Here is a 15,247-nt window from a genome sequence, read left to right on the forward strand (position 1 = left end):
AAATGGTAATGGAGCACAACATCAACATAACAAAACATCTGCGTGCAAAACATTGAGACTGGTGTGTGTGTGTGTGTGTGTGTGTGTGTGTGTGTGTGTGTGTGTGTGTGTGTGTGTGTGTGTGTGTGTGTGTGTGTGTGTGTGTGTGTGTGTGTGTGTGCGTGTGTGTGTGCGTGTGTGGTTAGCAGCCTCCCTCACTCAAACACCTCATTGCCTCAACATGTGCGGGAGGAGCTGTCAGAAAATATTGCTTCATAGACGTGCTGACGGGATGCATACAAAGTAGCCGTAGCAGCAGTATGACATGCATCCAATTGAGCAGTCATTCATTCATACAGTTATTTGTTCATTATGCATGCAGCCCAGGCAGCTGCAATCACCTTAACATTCCGCACAAACTCACACACTACATTTGCCCTTCCAACATATCTGACGGCTCACATGCTCATTTCTCAAATGTGCATGTTGTATTTCGATCTTTTTCATTTACAATTTCCAGCTGCCACTAAAACGCTCATGGAAATTTCATCGAGAGCAAATTAGAACATTTGCAATATTCTATATTAAAAATATCAACTGACGTTGGAGAAAATGAGGCGTGTCAAAGTTGTCGCACAATTGTCCCGTGTGCCTTAAGCGCGTCATTCATTTCATGAAAAGGGGATGATGGACTACATCAAGGACGAAAAACGCAAACCTCTTTGAAGCGCTCAAGCGCAGAACGTTCCAAATGTGCTCTGGTAGCTAACAGCTAAGTTAACTCTGGCCACAGGGACAACAAGCACTTCTCTGCTACTCCATCATACTTGAACAAACAAAAACAAAAAAAAAAATGCTCCGGGAAAGTAACGCCACCGTATGGCTCACCCACTCAGGAATAAAATGCTCAGTAAACTTTATGGTATACAGATTTAAATGTTGCTGTTTCATGTCTGAAAGTTCAAAAAGTCTACAGTTAGTGCAAAATGCCGCTGCGAGGATGCTCTCACGGTCAAGAAAATTTGATCACATTACCCCAATATTAGCCAAATTACATTGGCTCCCGGTCCATTTAAGATGTGACTTCAAGGTTCTTCTACTAACCTATAAATCACTGCATGGCTTAGCGCCTTCATATCTCGTCGACCTAGTCGTTCCTTATGTTCCGTCTCGTAACCTTCGTTCGCAAAACGCTAGTCTTTTAGTTATACCGAGGGCCAAGAAAATGTCTGCAGGGTCTAGAGCATTCTCTATTCGGGCTCCAGAGCTTTGGAATGCCCTACCAATGGATATTAGAACTACTACCTCAGTAGAAACATTTAAGACACGTTTAAAGACACATTTCTATGAGATGGCCTTTAACTAACTTGTGATGGCCGATTTGGCCGGAGTTTGTTTTGTTCTCTTTGCCCCCACCCCTTCCCGGCTGGGGAGATGGTTAGGTGACACCCAAGCTGACAGTGGCTATCTGTTAGGTGGCTCAAAAGCTGATCGTGGCTAGCTGGATTCTCGGGGACCAATTCAAGATGAAGGAACTGCAGCTCAACCCCCTTGAAGACACGGCCAGGACAACCGAGGGCACCTCCGACATCCATTTTTTCATTGATTTTCATATTATGTATTACTTGTGCACTCTCTGCATCCATTATAACCTGGTGATCCTGAAAGGGGGATCCTTCCATCTGTGGTCCCTTCTCAAGGTTTCTCATTTTCCCCTGGCAGGGTTTTTTTGAGTTTTTCCTTGCCCTTTTGGGAGCTTATGATCAGGGGATGCTTTGAGAATAATTGTCAATTTTTGGCTATGTGAAGCCCTTTGAGACTGTTTGTGATTTAGGGCTATACAAATAAACTTGACTTGACTTGACTTGGTTCAGTTCCTTCAAACTATGGAAATGACGGACACAGTAAAGCGGTAAGTTTGAGATAACAAAAAATAATAAACTGTACCGCATTTTTCGGACTATAAATCGCAGTTTTTTTCATAGTTTGGGTGGGGGGGCGACTTATGCTGAGGTGCGACTTATATGTGAATTTTTTCATAAATTTTCAAAATTTAAAAAAAAAAGTGAAACCGCGATAAATGAACCGCGATGTAGCAAGAGATTACTGTAATTTGAATTTCAAGTGACGTCAGCAGCGCAGCGCGGCGCGGCGCAGCGCAGCGCGGCGGTTGTTTACATAAAGGACAAAAATTCGATCATGGGATGACGAAGATGTCGAAGAGCCCCACGTACTACCGGCATCATTAGTGGCTTTGTTTGTAAGTGACACGGAGGACGAAGAGTTTGAAGGATTTAATGATTTGGAGTGACACAGAAGGTTTGAAAAACTATTATGGCTTTTACGCACGCCCGTTCCTACTCTACGGAGCTCTCTTTCACCTCCGTGGATGGAAGTTGGGGGCCGGTGCTCAGCCGGGTGGCTGTCCGGGGACGGTGGATGGGGCTTGGACATGGCTTTTACGCACGCCCGATCCTATTCTATGGAGCTCTCTTCCACCTCCGTGGCTGGAAGTGCCACCTCCGGGGATGGAAGTCCACGCCGCCACACGCCTGGAAGTCCACGCCGGTGCTTGGGGTCGTGTGGCGGTTAACTATTTATGTTATAGTTATTTGATATATTTTATTTCATGTAGCAACTTGTATATGTTTTTAGCATTACAGTTCAGTAGTTGTTGGCTCGTTGAACTCTTGTTTTGTTAAATAAAGAGCCATTTACATAACCCACGTCTTTCCTTGTACTTTGTTAACGCTACAATATAGTTATATACTAGATCTGTGGAATAACGATGAGGCTGATGTTGACAAAGGACGAGGAATTTGATCGATGGATTTAATGATTTGGAGTGACACGGATGGTTTGATAATATTATTGCTCATACAATAATTTGATATCTAATTTATATATCGTTATATTGGCCTGTGGAATATTTTGAAGTGCAAGCGCCGTCAGCGGCGCGCACCCATTGTTGACAAAGGACGATCGATGGATTTAATGAATTGGAGTGACACAGATGGTTTTATAAACGTGTTATTTATGTAATAGTTTTTTTTAATAACTCTGAATGGTACGTCAGGCCCGTTCTCAGCTCTTCGTTTGTGTTTATGTCACATTAGCATACCTATCGTTTAGCCTGTTGTTGCTCGTTCATGTCTGTTGTTGGTGTTGGATTTTGTCGAATAAATTTCCCCCAAAATGTGACCAATACTCCAGAGCGACTTATATATGTTTTTTTTCACGTTATTGCGCATTTTATGGCTAATGCGACCTATATTCCGGAGCGACTTTTAGTCCGAAAAATACGGTATTTCACTTTCATATTACTGTGTGTGTATGATGCATTCATTTTCATAGCATTATCGTCAGTCTTTCTGTTGATTTTAGATGGTGTGCGTTCTATGTTTTCACTTCTTGTGGGTGTATTTTGAACAGTTGTATCAGATGAATTGCATCGAAGGTGCTGTTTTATTCTTGGATAACACAATGTCTTTATTGCATTCGTTAGCTTCCCGCTAACGCTAGCATTAGCTTACTTCGTTGCTTGACTGCAGTGCTTGTTTACAAAACGTTCAGTTAGTGCAAAATGCCGCTGCGAGGATGCTCTCACGGTCAAGAAAATTTGATCACATTACCCCAATATTAGCCAAATTACATTGGCTCCCGGTCCATTTAAGATGTGACTTCAAGGTTCTTCTACTAACCTATAAATCACTGCATGGCTTAGCGCCTTCATATCTCGTCGACCTAGTCGTTCCTTATGTTCCGTCTCGTAACCTTCGTTCGCAAAACGCTAGTCTTTTAGTTATACCGAGGGCCAAGAAAATGTCTGCAGGGTCTAGAGCATTCTCTATTCGGGCTCCAGAGCTTTGGAATGCCCTACCAATGGATATTAGAACTACTACCTCAGTAGAAACATTTAAGACACGTTTAAAGACACATTTCTATGAGATGGCCTTTAACTAACTTGTGATGGCCGATTTGGCCGGAGTTTGTTTTGTTCTCTCTGCCCACCCCCTCCCCGGCTGGGGATGGGGTTAGGTGGCTCAAAAGCTGATCGCGGCTAGCTGGATTCTCGGGGACCAATTCAAGATGAAGGAACTGCAGCTCAACCCCCTTGAAGACACGGCCAGGACAACCGAGGGCACCTCCGACATCCATTTTTTCATTGATTTTCATATTATGTATTACTTGTGCACTCTCTGCATCCATTATAACCTGGTGATCCTGAAAGGGGGATCCTTCCATCTGTGGTCCCTTCTCAAGGTTTCTCATTTTCCCCTGGCAGGGGTTTTTTGAGTTTTTCCTTGCCCTTTTGGGAGCTTATGATCAGGGGATGCTTTGAGAATAATTGTCAATTTTTGGCTATGTGAAGCCCTTTGAGACTGTTTGTGATTTAGGGCTATACAAATAAACTTGACTTGACTTGAAAAAGGAAGAAAAAATGGACCAAAAGTATTTTCATTGTTGACTTTGACGATCCGTATCATCAACTGATAAAATGATCATTAAAATTGCCACTAGAAATCCAATACAGCATAGGTGTCAACCTCAAGGCCCGTGGGCCAGATATGGCCCACCACATCATTTTATGTGGCCCGTATCAGGGAAGGAATGGAGCTGGGCGACCGAATGCAGCTTGGACCAGGGTTTATTGAAGAACTCAAAAGACAGACTAGAGGGTCGACTAGGGACAAGACTAAAACAGAACGACAAAACAAGAGTGGAACAGAACAGACTGCAGACTAGAAACAAGGAGCCGAGAGACGAGAACAATCGGACAGGGGTGTGACACGCAGACAGGACTTATATACGTGACAGGTAACGAGAGGCAGGTGACTGCGATTAGTACATTGATTGGGAGTAGACACAGGAAGGGAGGGGCGAACACACAGACACTGACAGCCCGCGGAGAAAAAATTGTGCATCAACTTTATGTGTCAATACTAAAATTGCAAATTGTCTTCACTTTTAAAAAATAGAAGTACAGTGAAGCCTCGGTTTTCGACCACAATCCGTTCCAGAAGGCTGTTCGAGAAGTGAATTGTTAGAATTCCGATTCATGTTTTCCCATTACAAATAATGGAAAAACATTTAATCCGTTCTAAACAAAAAGAAACCCGCCTTTTAAAAGCATTTTTTCATTTGCGCATTTTTGTCCGATCGCGCAACTGCAGCGTACCACCAAACGCCCAAGCGTAGCGCGTCGCCGACCGCGCAACTGCACCGCGCTGGTCGCATTATTGTGACAGAGTTGTCGCTGAAATTTGGAAGATATTTTTAAAGTCCTGATGTACTTTCCAAAATTTAAGTGGACATCAGTGCGCAGGGAGCTTAATTTTGTCCGATCGCGCAACCGTAGCGCGCCGCCGACCGCGCAACTGCACCGCGCTGGCTAGTCGCATTATTGTGACAGAGCGGTCGCTTAAATTTTGAAAATATTTTTAAAGTCCTGATGAACTTTCCAAAATTTAAGTGGACCTCAGTGCGCAAGGAGCTTAATTTGGTCCGATAGCGCAACCGCAGCGCGCCGGGCGCTCACTGTCGCATTGCTTTAGGAGCGTCTTTGTGTTTTAGGATGGCTTGAGTTGATGCAATCCTCAGAGTAACGAGAACGTAATAACGAAAGGAGTCAGTTGGCATGCGGGTCCTCTCGGCTCATCTTGCGAGGTTCGACAACCGAATTTCACCCGACATCCGAAGAAAAAAAATCTCGAATTTTTTGTTCGAATACTGATTTGTTCGAGAACAGGTGTTGTGCTCGATTTGGTTCCCCCGTGAGATTTTGTTCCCCCTGCCGCGGGAGCGCGCACGCCTTGTTTGGAAAGCGAAAAACCGATGCCGTACGGCGTCAGCACTATGCTGTTTTCAATAAAAACATGAAGAATTCCCGTTTGGGTCAGTCAATTTTAATTTTTATAAAGGATTATTCTCATTTGATGTCTTTAAATTCATCCGCGTTCTGCCATTGAAGCGAGGTGCATTCAAAGACCAGTCGTACAGACGGAACACTCACTCACGTCACCAAAAAGCAACGATATAATTACGTGAGCTCTTTGCATAAACCTCGATGCAAAGAAACTCCTCCTTTTAGGTACCGTTACATGCTACAAGGAGTATATATTACAAAGGAGACTTTATTCTTAATTGTGATCATCATTCATCCATCCATTTTATTACTCAGGTATTTTCAAAGCAATATAATTAAAAGGTGACACTATAGCAATGTCAAACGTGTTCATTTAAGAAAAAGCCACACACGTTTTGTGATCTAATCTTTCATAACGACAATGATTTGAGTGAATTGATTTGAATGAATAATTGAAGAAATTTCAGTTCTGAAGGCTCATTTTGTCCCAAGCAAAGTAAAAGGTGGTGGGATAAAAATTGTAACAGGAACGGTATAAAAAATGTCAAGCCGTGAATATTTGTGCCCCCCTCCCATTTTGAGAACGGTGAGTCCTGGACATCGACTGGCTTTTTTTCTGTCTGAAACAGAACAGAACAGGTTCCCTCATTCCTAGGCCAAATTACAGGCATAACATATGTTCCCCCCCCTGTAATTTGGGCTAGGAATGAGGGAACCTGTTCAAATTTGCCACACTACCTGAACAAACCCTCAGGAAGACAGAAAAAAAGCCAGTCGATGTCCAGGACTCACCGTTCTCAAAATGGGAGGGGGGCACAAATATTCACGGCTTGACATTTTTTATACCGTTCCTGTTACAATTTTTATCCCACCACCTTTCACTTTGCTTGGGACAAAAGGAGCCTTCAGAACTGAAATTTCTTCAATTATTCATTCAAATCAATTCACTCAAATCATTGTCGTTATGAAAGATTTGATCACAAAACGTGTGTGGCTTTTTCTTAAATGAACACGTTTGACATTGCTAGAGTGTCAGCTTTTAATTATATTGCGCTGTCATTTTAAAGCAAATTAATAAATGCAACAATATTAATTTGCTTTTAAAATACCTGAGTAATAAAATGGATGGATGAATGATGATTACAATTAAGAATAAAGTCTCCTTTGTAATATATACTCCTTGTAGCATGTAACGGTACCCAAAAGGAGGAGTTTCTTTGCATCAAAGTTTATGCAAAGAGCTCACGTAATTATATCGTTGCTTTTTGGTGAAGTGAGTGAGTGTTCCGTCTGTACGACTGGTCTATGAATGCACCCCGCTTCAATGGCAGAACGGGGATGAATTTAAAGACATCAAATGAGAATAATCCTTTATAAAAATTAAAATTGACTGACGCAAATGTGAATTCTTCATGTTTTTATTGAAAACAACATAGTGCTGACGCCGTACGACGCCGTACGGCATCGGTTTTTCGCTTTCCGAACAAGGCGTGCGCGCTCCCGCGGCAGGGGGAACAAAATCTCACGGGGGAACCAAATCGAGCACAACACCTGTTCGTTCGAAAACCGAGGCTCCACTGTATTGCTCAATTTTTACCATGCATCTTTTTAAAATATCTGAAAAGTTTTTACTTGTCTCTGATTTCAAAACTTGTTATTCATCAGTTTGTTGTGTTGCCTATTGTATATCACTCATGGCGTCATAATGGACCTCCGAAGGAAACTATGATGACGATGCACCCCGCGACAAAAATGAGTTTGACACCTCTGCAATACAGGTTGTTAGCCTCCATGCTATCCACAAAAAAGCAACAGTTCAACTGACAGTGGAAAACACACACACACACACACACGCACACGCACACAAACACGCGCACGCGCGCACACGCACGCACGCGCACACACACACACACACACACACACACACACACACACACACACACACACAAACTGCTGCCTGTGGAGCACAAACGGCCGCAAGTAATTAGAGCTTACTTCGGAGTATGGACACGGAAGAGCAAAAATGTTTACGCTGCAAGTCCTGCGGTGTTATTTAAGATGAATGGGATCTCCTCTTTGTCCAAAACACGGGTGGGGCGGTGCACATTTCCTCACGTCATTAGTGAATGCGGAGCAGGCATACGCGCTGCAGTCACTAATCGTCTGATGTCGGCCTGCCTGCATTAGTCTTCCACCTCTCATCTGTCGCAGACGCGGGCAGCAATGGATCCCTGATTAGTTGTCTGGGGGTGTGATGGTGTTACTAATCTCTTTTGTTTTTCACATGCGCAAAGCATTCGACTCCCAAGAGAGCACATAAACCGGTGGGCAAATTGATGCACGCGACGCTGGCGTGCACGTGCGGCGTACGTCAGGATATTCCAGGATGTCGTTTCGATACTTTACAGTCGGGAGTCAAGAGGCAGATTGCTGCATCTGTGTGCACGTCGCTGTGAAGCAAGGCGCTCGGCATAAACACCATTAATTATCCGCCCATTTTGACCTTCTATTGACAACTTAATTCGGTGATTGCTACTTTTGAGTTTTTAGTGACATGGACAAGAGTAACCTTGGCATTTTTCAATGAAATCACCTTGATTCTTGCCATGCGCGCCTCTGCTTTCCCCGTTGTGCCGTGACATGAATTGTTCACCTATGTTTGTCAACAAGGAGCTTAAGGCCTTTTGTGTTCCGACAAGCTAGCGTGATGTCTCAACAAGTTGTTGCTTCAAAAGAAGCGGATGCCGCTGGTTACAAACGAGTCCTCAAATTATGTGCAATACAAAAATATCACAATGCAAAGGTTTGGTGTCACGGCCCAACCGATGCCGCGTGATTATTTAGCGAGCAAAAATAATTGCAAGAACAAGTGTGGTGCCGAAGATGAGCTTTGAGGGGGTGCAGATCCGGAAAACAGTTGGTGGCATTTCATCCTCCTGCTGAGTGAGTCACATCCAAACAAAACGTTTAACCCCAATGCACACACAAGCATGCCTAGCACCTGTCCATGATCAGTCACGATCTCAGACAAAAATTGGTTACTCGCTTCACTTTTCCATAGTGAAGGATCCGTGATGTTTACCAGTATTCATGTGAAACCATCGTTTGAAAATGGTAAATATATCTGGAGGGATGCTCAGAAGCTCAGAACTTTTCCAGAGCAGATAAAGTGGCGTCAGATGGAGAAATAAAACAGATTTGAGAAACTGTGACACCTTACAATTTCACCAGGCTACTGGCACTTGCATAAATTGGTGGCTCTTCAGGCATCTCAATTCTCATCAGAACACTCAGCTGGAAAAACAACCCCCCCCACAAAATTTCAATAACATGCAGTTAAGTAATCATTTTAAAACCATCTCCGGCAGTGCTAACTGAACATACTTGACTGTATTGTTCTGAATGTGTGATTTATCAGTAAAGGAGCAGAACTGCCAATCTTCACAATCATTCCGCCCTTCACGTTTTCCCCCTAACGAGCTATCTGTCATTCCTGATTGAATTTCTTAATTTGGATCTCAAAAGTACTTTTCACTTTGGTGGAAGTCAAAACGCTCAGCGGGGGGCTTTGAGTGCTCCACTGACAGCAATGAGCCACCGGGGAGAAACACTCTCTGACTGGCCCCTCGGTGCTTAATTAACCTTTCAGCTCCCCTAACAGCCACATGGCTGTGTGTGTACTTGATGTCACAGAGATCGGTTTTAGACTGCAAGTTTTAGATGAGCGGTAGTTTTTTCTTGCCACACCAACAGCGACTCTGCGTACGACTCTGAGGTATACATGAATTTGAATTTTGTCCTGTGACTGTGTCCTGTGACTTGCTGCTGTGGATTCACTGGAAATACCTTAGACCAGGGGTGTCAAACTCGTTTTTGTTGCGTAGTTAATATTTCATGGGGCCATTATTGACTTTGTATCTCATACTACTCATACTACAGCGGCCGTACATTCAGTACCATTACAGAACAGGCAGTTTCTCCATACATTCCGAACTGTTTAACTACGGTAACAATTGAGGGACAAAACGCGCATAGCGTTACTATGGCAGCACGTGACCACTGGAGATCCCTGTCTAACCAGAGTTAACTACAGTACATCACAATATATTAACATACCCTGTCAGACATAGTATATTGGCTATGGCTTTTGCCGTGATATTATATATATATATATACGTATATATATAGTGTATATATATATATATATATACATATATATATATATATATATATATATATATATATATATATATATATATATATATATATATATATATATATATATATATATATATATATATATATACCGTATTTGCTGGTGTATTAGTCGACCTTTTTCGATCCAAAATCGACCCAAAAAAATCGACCTCGACTTATACACCGAGTCATAAAATTTAACTTCGTATTCATCGCTTCAAAAGTGATGGTAACCAAGGCCGTTTCTCATGCATCTCATTGTGCGTGGGTATGCGTCCGTCAGGCTCATCAAACAGCGAGAAACTGAATCATTATAAAGCGTTCGTCGCATTAACACGTATCCTCAGCAACAATTTCAAATATTCTCACCTCAATAACGGACATCGAAAGCCAGGCAGCAACGATGACTGCTAGGGGGAAGTACTGGGTATTGAGCGAATGTGCGAGTCATCGCGCGTCAAGCAACGACAATAACTACCGGTACGTAAACATTCAATCGCCATGTCTAAATAAATGTCGTTGGCACTTTGAAAACATTCGCCAAACTTGGCCAGACTTCCAGGGGAAGAGGCCGAATTTTCACTTGTGGTGGCCGACATGGGGAACCAGCCGAGGCGGACACTTTACGGCGGTTGAGTCGTTGGCACTTAGAAAATATTCGCCAAACTTGGCCAGACTTCCAGGGGAAGAGGCCGAATTTTCACTTGTTCTGGCCGACCTGGGGAACCAGCCGAGGCGGACTCTTTATGGCGCAAGAGCCGTTGGCACTTAGAAAATATTCGCCAAACGCTCTTGATGGGACAGAAGACGACCTTATCTGGGAAGAGGAGGAGGAAACTGAGGATAGAGATGCCCTTTATGACGAGAAACTAAACGAAAACGAATGGAACGAGCTTTTCGGAAATAGCGACGATGAAGACGAATTTTGAACTCTATGTACCGGCAATCACTTTATAATTATAATTTGTTGTTTCTTAACTAAAAATAAACCAGTTTCTAAGAGTGTTCATTGTTGTTAGTCTCTCTCGGCGCGTAATATCACAGGGTCATGAAGTAAATAATATTTAAAATGGCGTATAGATCGCTCGCTCCAACTCACGAATTTGAACACATTTCGTCAATAAATTTAGCATATTTCTGATTGAATTTTGAAGTTTAATAAAATGCAACAATTGAGCTCGACTTATACAAAGGATATATCATAAAATCGTAAATTTCCGTAGAATTTTAGGGGGTCGACTTATACACCGAGTCGACTTATACACCGGCAAATACGGTAATACAAATAATAATACTTATTATCACATACACACAACAGAATTCAGTAAAAAAAAAATCGACAATTTTTAGAATTATTTTGAAATTTTTGCAATATCTCACTGTTATTAAAAGGGAACACAATTTAGTTTTGGTATTTTAACAAGTAACTTTGAGTTGACACACATGATTTGACATTGCAGGCCACATATATCACGTGTCCACTCCTCGGTAGCGCCGATCGCCACGCGGAGTGAAGCTTATCCACGCCTTCTCCTTGCTAGCCACGTGTGTCACAGCGTGTTTTGTTTTCATGGTGTCCGTTTGCATCCCTGTCCCACGTCTGTGCTCTCGGCCCTCCCCACCTGTGTTCTACTCATAATCATTGTAATCACCGTCACCTGCCCCTCCCCTGCCCAGGGAAAATGGAATAAACAGGACGATCCGACAAGGACTGACACGCGGACGGGGCTTAAATATGTACAAGACACCTGGACTCAGATCATTTGGTTTGCTAAGCTGAAGCAGTGGGATCACCGGAAAGACCGAAGACTGTGATGATTCAGTTGAATCAGCTGACTGTCTCGTGCAAGCAGAATCACTGCAGACGCTGTAGGCCTGAGGGTGCCTCCGATGCACTTCGTGACTGCTTCGACACCACTGACTGGGACTTGTTTAAGCAGGCAGCCACCTACAACGATTGGACGGACATAGAGGAGTATACTGACACTGTTACCTCTTACATCACGAAGTGCATCGATGATGTGACTTGCTCGAAATCCGTCGTCACTCGCGCAAACTGGAAGCCGTGGCTGACGGGGGCTGTCCTCAGACTGCTGAGGGCCAGGGACAAGAATTTCAGAGCGGGGGATGAGGCTGGCTTGAGGACAGCGAGGGCCGACCTGTCCCGAGGCATCAAAGAAGCGAAGAAGGCGTTCTCGTGCAAGGTCTCCACCCACTTCAAGGACAGCAAGGACGCACATAGCCTTTGGCGGGGCATTCAGACCATCACGGACTACAAGCCCGCGCCGAGGAGCTGTGAGGGCGATGTCCGTCTGCTGAACGATCTGAACCGCTTCTTTGCTCGCTTCGACGCCCAGAACAGCACTTGCCCGCTGAAGACCACTCCCCCCCCCACACGAGCAGCCCCTGCGCCTCTCTGCCGACGGTGTGAGGAGGGCGCTTGCCGCTATTGACACCCGTAAGGCGGCGGGCCCTGACAACATCCCGGGTCGAGCGCTGAAGGACTGCGCTGGGGAGCTGTCGGGTGTCTTCACGGACATCTTTAACGTTTCCCTCCAGCAGGCCATCGTCCCCTCGTGTTTCAAGGCTGCCACCATCGTTCCTGTGCCGAAGAAACCTGCACCGTCCTGCTTCAATGACTACCGCCTCGTGGCACTGACGCCCATCATCATGAAGTGCTTTGAGCGGCTTGTCATGGAGCACATCAAGTCCGTTCTCCCCCCCACCATTGACCCTTTCCAGTTTGCGTACCGTGCCAAGCGGTCCTCTGAGGATGCCATCTGCTCTGCCCTCCACTCGGCCCTCACCCACCTGGAGGGAAAGGACTCATATGTGAGGTTGCTGTTTGTGGACTTCAGCTCTGCCTTCAACACCATTGTGCCGCAGCGACTCATCTGCAAACTCGACGAGCTGGGCCTCAGTACCTCCCTCTGCAACTGGCTACTGGACTTCCTCTGTCAGAGGCCTCAGGTGGTGCGTGTTGGCGACAAAATCTCCGCCAGCATCACGCTGAGCACGGGGGCCCCCCAGGGCTGCGTGCTCAGTCCATTGCTCTTCACCCTGCTGACGCATGACTGCACTGCGACCTACAGCGACAACCGCATAGTGAAGTTTGCTGACGACACGACTCTGGTGGGTCTCGTCACGAAGGGCGACGAGACTCGGTACAGGTCGGAAGTTGACCTTCTGACCGCGTGGTGCAGGGACAACAACCTCCTGCTGAACGTCAATAAGACCAAGGAAATCATTGTTGACTTCCGGAAGGGTCGCACAACACACCTGCCGCTGATCATCGACGGTGCTGTGGTGGAGAGGGTGAGCTGCACCAAGTTCCTGGGGGTGCACATCAGTGAGGACCTCTCCTGGTCCGCAAACACCTCGTCACTGGCAAAGAAAGCTCAGCGCCGCCTGTACTTCCTGCGGAAGCTCAGGCGTGCATGTGCTCCTCAGGCAGTCCTGTCTACATTCTACCGTGGCACCATTGAGAGCGTCCTCACCAGTTGCATCGCTGTCTGGGGTGGTAACTGCACTGAACAGAACTTGAAGGCCCTGCAGCGCATAGTGAATACGGCTGGTAAGATTATTGGTGCTTCGCTCCCCTCCCTGAAGGACATTTACACCTCCCATCTCGCCCGCAAGGCAACCTCGATTGCCAGCGATGTGAGTCACCCGGCTCACTCTTTGTTTGACCTTCTGCCCTCTGGGAAGAGGTACAGGAGCCTGCGCTCCCGCACCACCAGACTCGCCAACAGCTTCTTTCTCCAGGCTGTTAGGGCCCTGAACTCGCTACCCCCTTCTGCGTAGCGTGCGGCACTGTTGCGCTATTTTCGGGAATGTCTGCTGTACGCGCACTTGCTCCTTTTTTTTCCTGCTCCTCTTATTTATTTATTTATTTGTTGTGTTATTTATTCATTATTTATTCAGCACGCTTTTTGTTATACTTGTTTACTTGTTTGTCTGTTGTGAGCCATGTCTTGTCACCGTGGGATAGGGGGGAACGAAATTTCGGTTTCTTTGTGTGTCTTTGGCATGTGGAGAAATTGACAATAAAGCTGACTTTGACTTTGACTTTGAGATTTGTTTCGCTCACACGAGTTAACTCATGGCCAAAATGACACAACACTTGACTTGCTGGCACGCTTTTGTTATCAGAAGACATTTTTTCTTCTGCAATATGTTCTTCACGCAAGCTTTTGCTACATCAAATTCATTTTGTTTTTACATACCGTATTTTCCGGACTATAATCGCAGTTTTTTTCATAGTTGGCCCGGGGGTGCGATTTATACTCTGGAGCGACTTATGTGTGAAATTATTAACACATTATTATATAATTTCACATGTTATTTTCACACTTAACCGCAAGACGGCGCTCGAGGCCTGTGTGTCAGGATTCAGAAAGGCTGGAATAATTGGACCTGCAACTGACGATGAGTCTGACGTAAACGACGTAGAAAAGGAAGCGCCACATCTTCTACCTCCGGTGTTAGCAGAGTTGTTTAAAAGTGACACAGAGGATGAAGATGTCATTGGATTTAGTGATTTGGAGTGACACTGATGGTTTGGTAAACTTGTCAGGATGTTACTTATGCTGTAGTTATCTGAATAACTCTTAATATGTTACGTCAGGCAAGTTCTCCGTTCGTTGTTTATGTGTCATGTAACGTTAGGATACCATATAATTTAGCCTGTTGTTGCCTCTATTCAATTTTTTTTTTAAATTGCCATTGAAGATGACATGTCTGTTCTTGGTATTGGTTTTTATCAAAAAAAATTTCCCCAAAAATTTTACTTATACTCCAGTGCGACTTATATCTGTATTTTCTTTCTTTATAATGCATTTTATGGCTGTTGTGACTTGTTCTCCGAAGCGACTTATTGTCCGGAACATACAGTATGTGTTGCCTTAGCTCAGTGGCCGAGTGGTAGAGTGTCCGCCCTGAGACTGGAAGGTTGTGAGTGCAAACCCTGGCCGGGTCATACCAAAGACTATAAAAATGGGACCCATTGCCTCCCTGCTTGGCACTCAGCATCAAGGGTTGGAATTGGGGGGTTAGATCACCAAATGATTCCCGAGTGTGACACCGCTGCTGCTCACTTCTGCTCACTGCTACTCACTGCTGCTCACTTCTGCTCACTGCTACTCACTGCTGCTCACTGCTGCTCACTGCTGCTCACTGCTGCTCACTGCTGCTCACTGCTGCTCA

The 15,247-nt window shown here is 44.8% G+C and overlaps 1 protein-coding gene across 7 annotated transcripts in view; it reads right to left on the minus strand.

The window, feature by feature from the left end:
• Nucleotides 1-15,247, minus strand: part of nrg3a (neuregulin 3a) — a 147,051-nt gene that overhangs the window by 67,732 nt on the left and 64,072 nt on the right. The gene's annotated exons all lie outside the window — the stretch shown is intronic.

This window comes from Syngnathus floridae, chromosome 9 (genome assembly GCF_059516105.1).
Source record: "Syngnathus floridae isolate MCC-2025c chromosome 9, RoL_Sflo_1.0, whole genome shotgun sequence".
Classification (NCBI taxonomy): Eukaryota; Metazoa; Chordata; class Actinopteri; order Syngnathiformes; family Syngnathidae; genus Syngnathus; species Syngnathus floridae.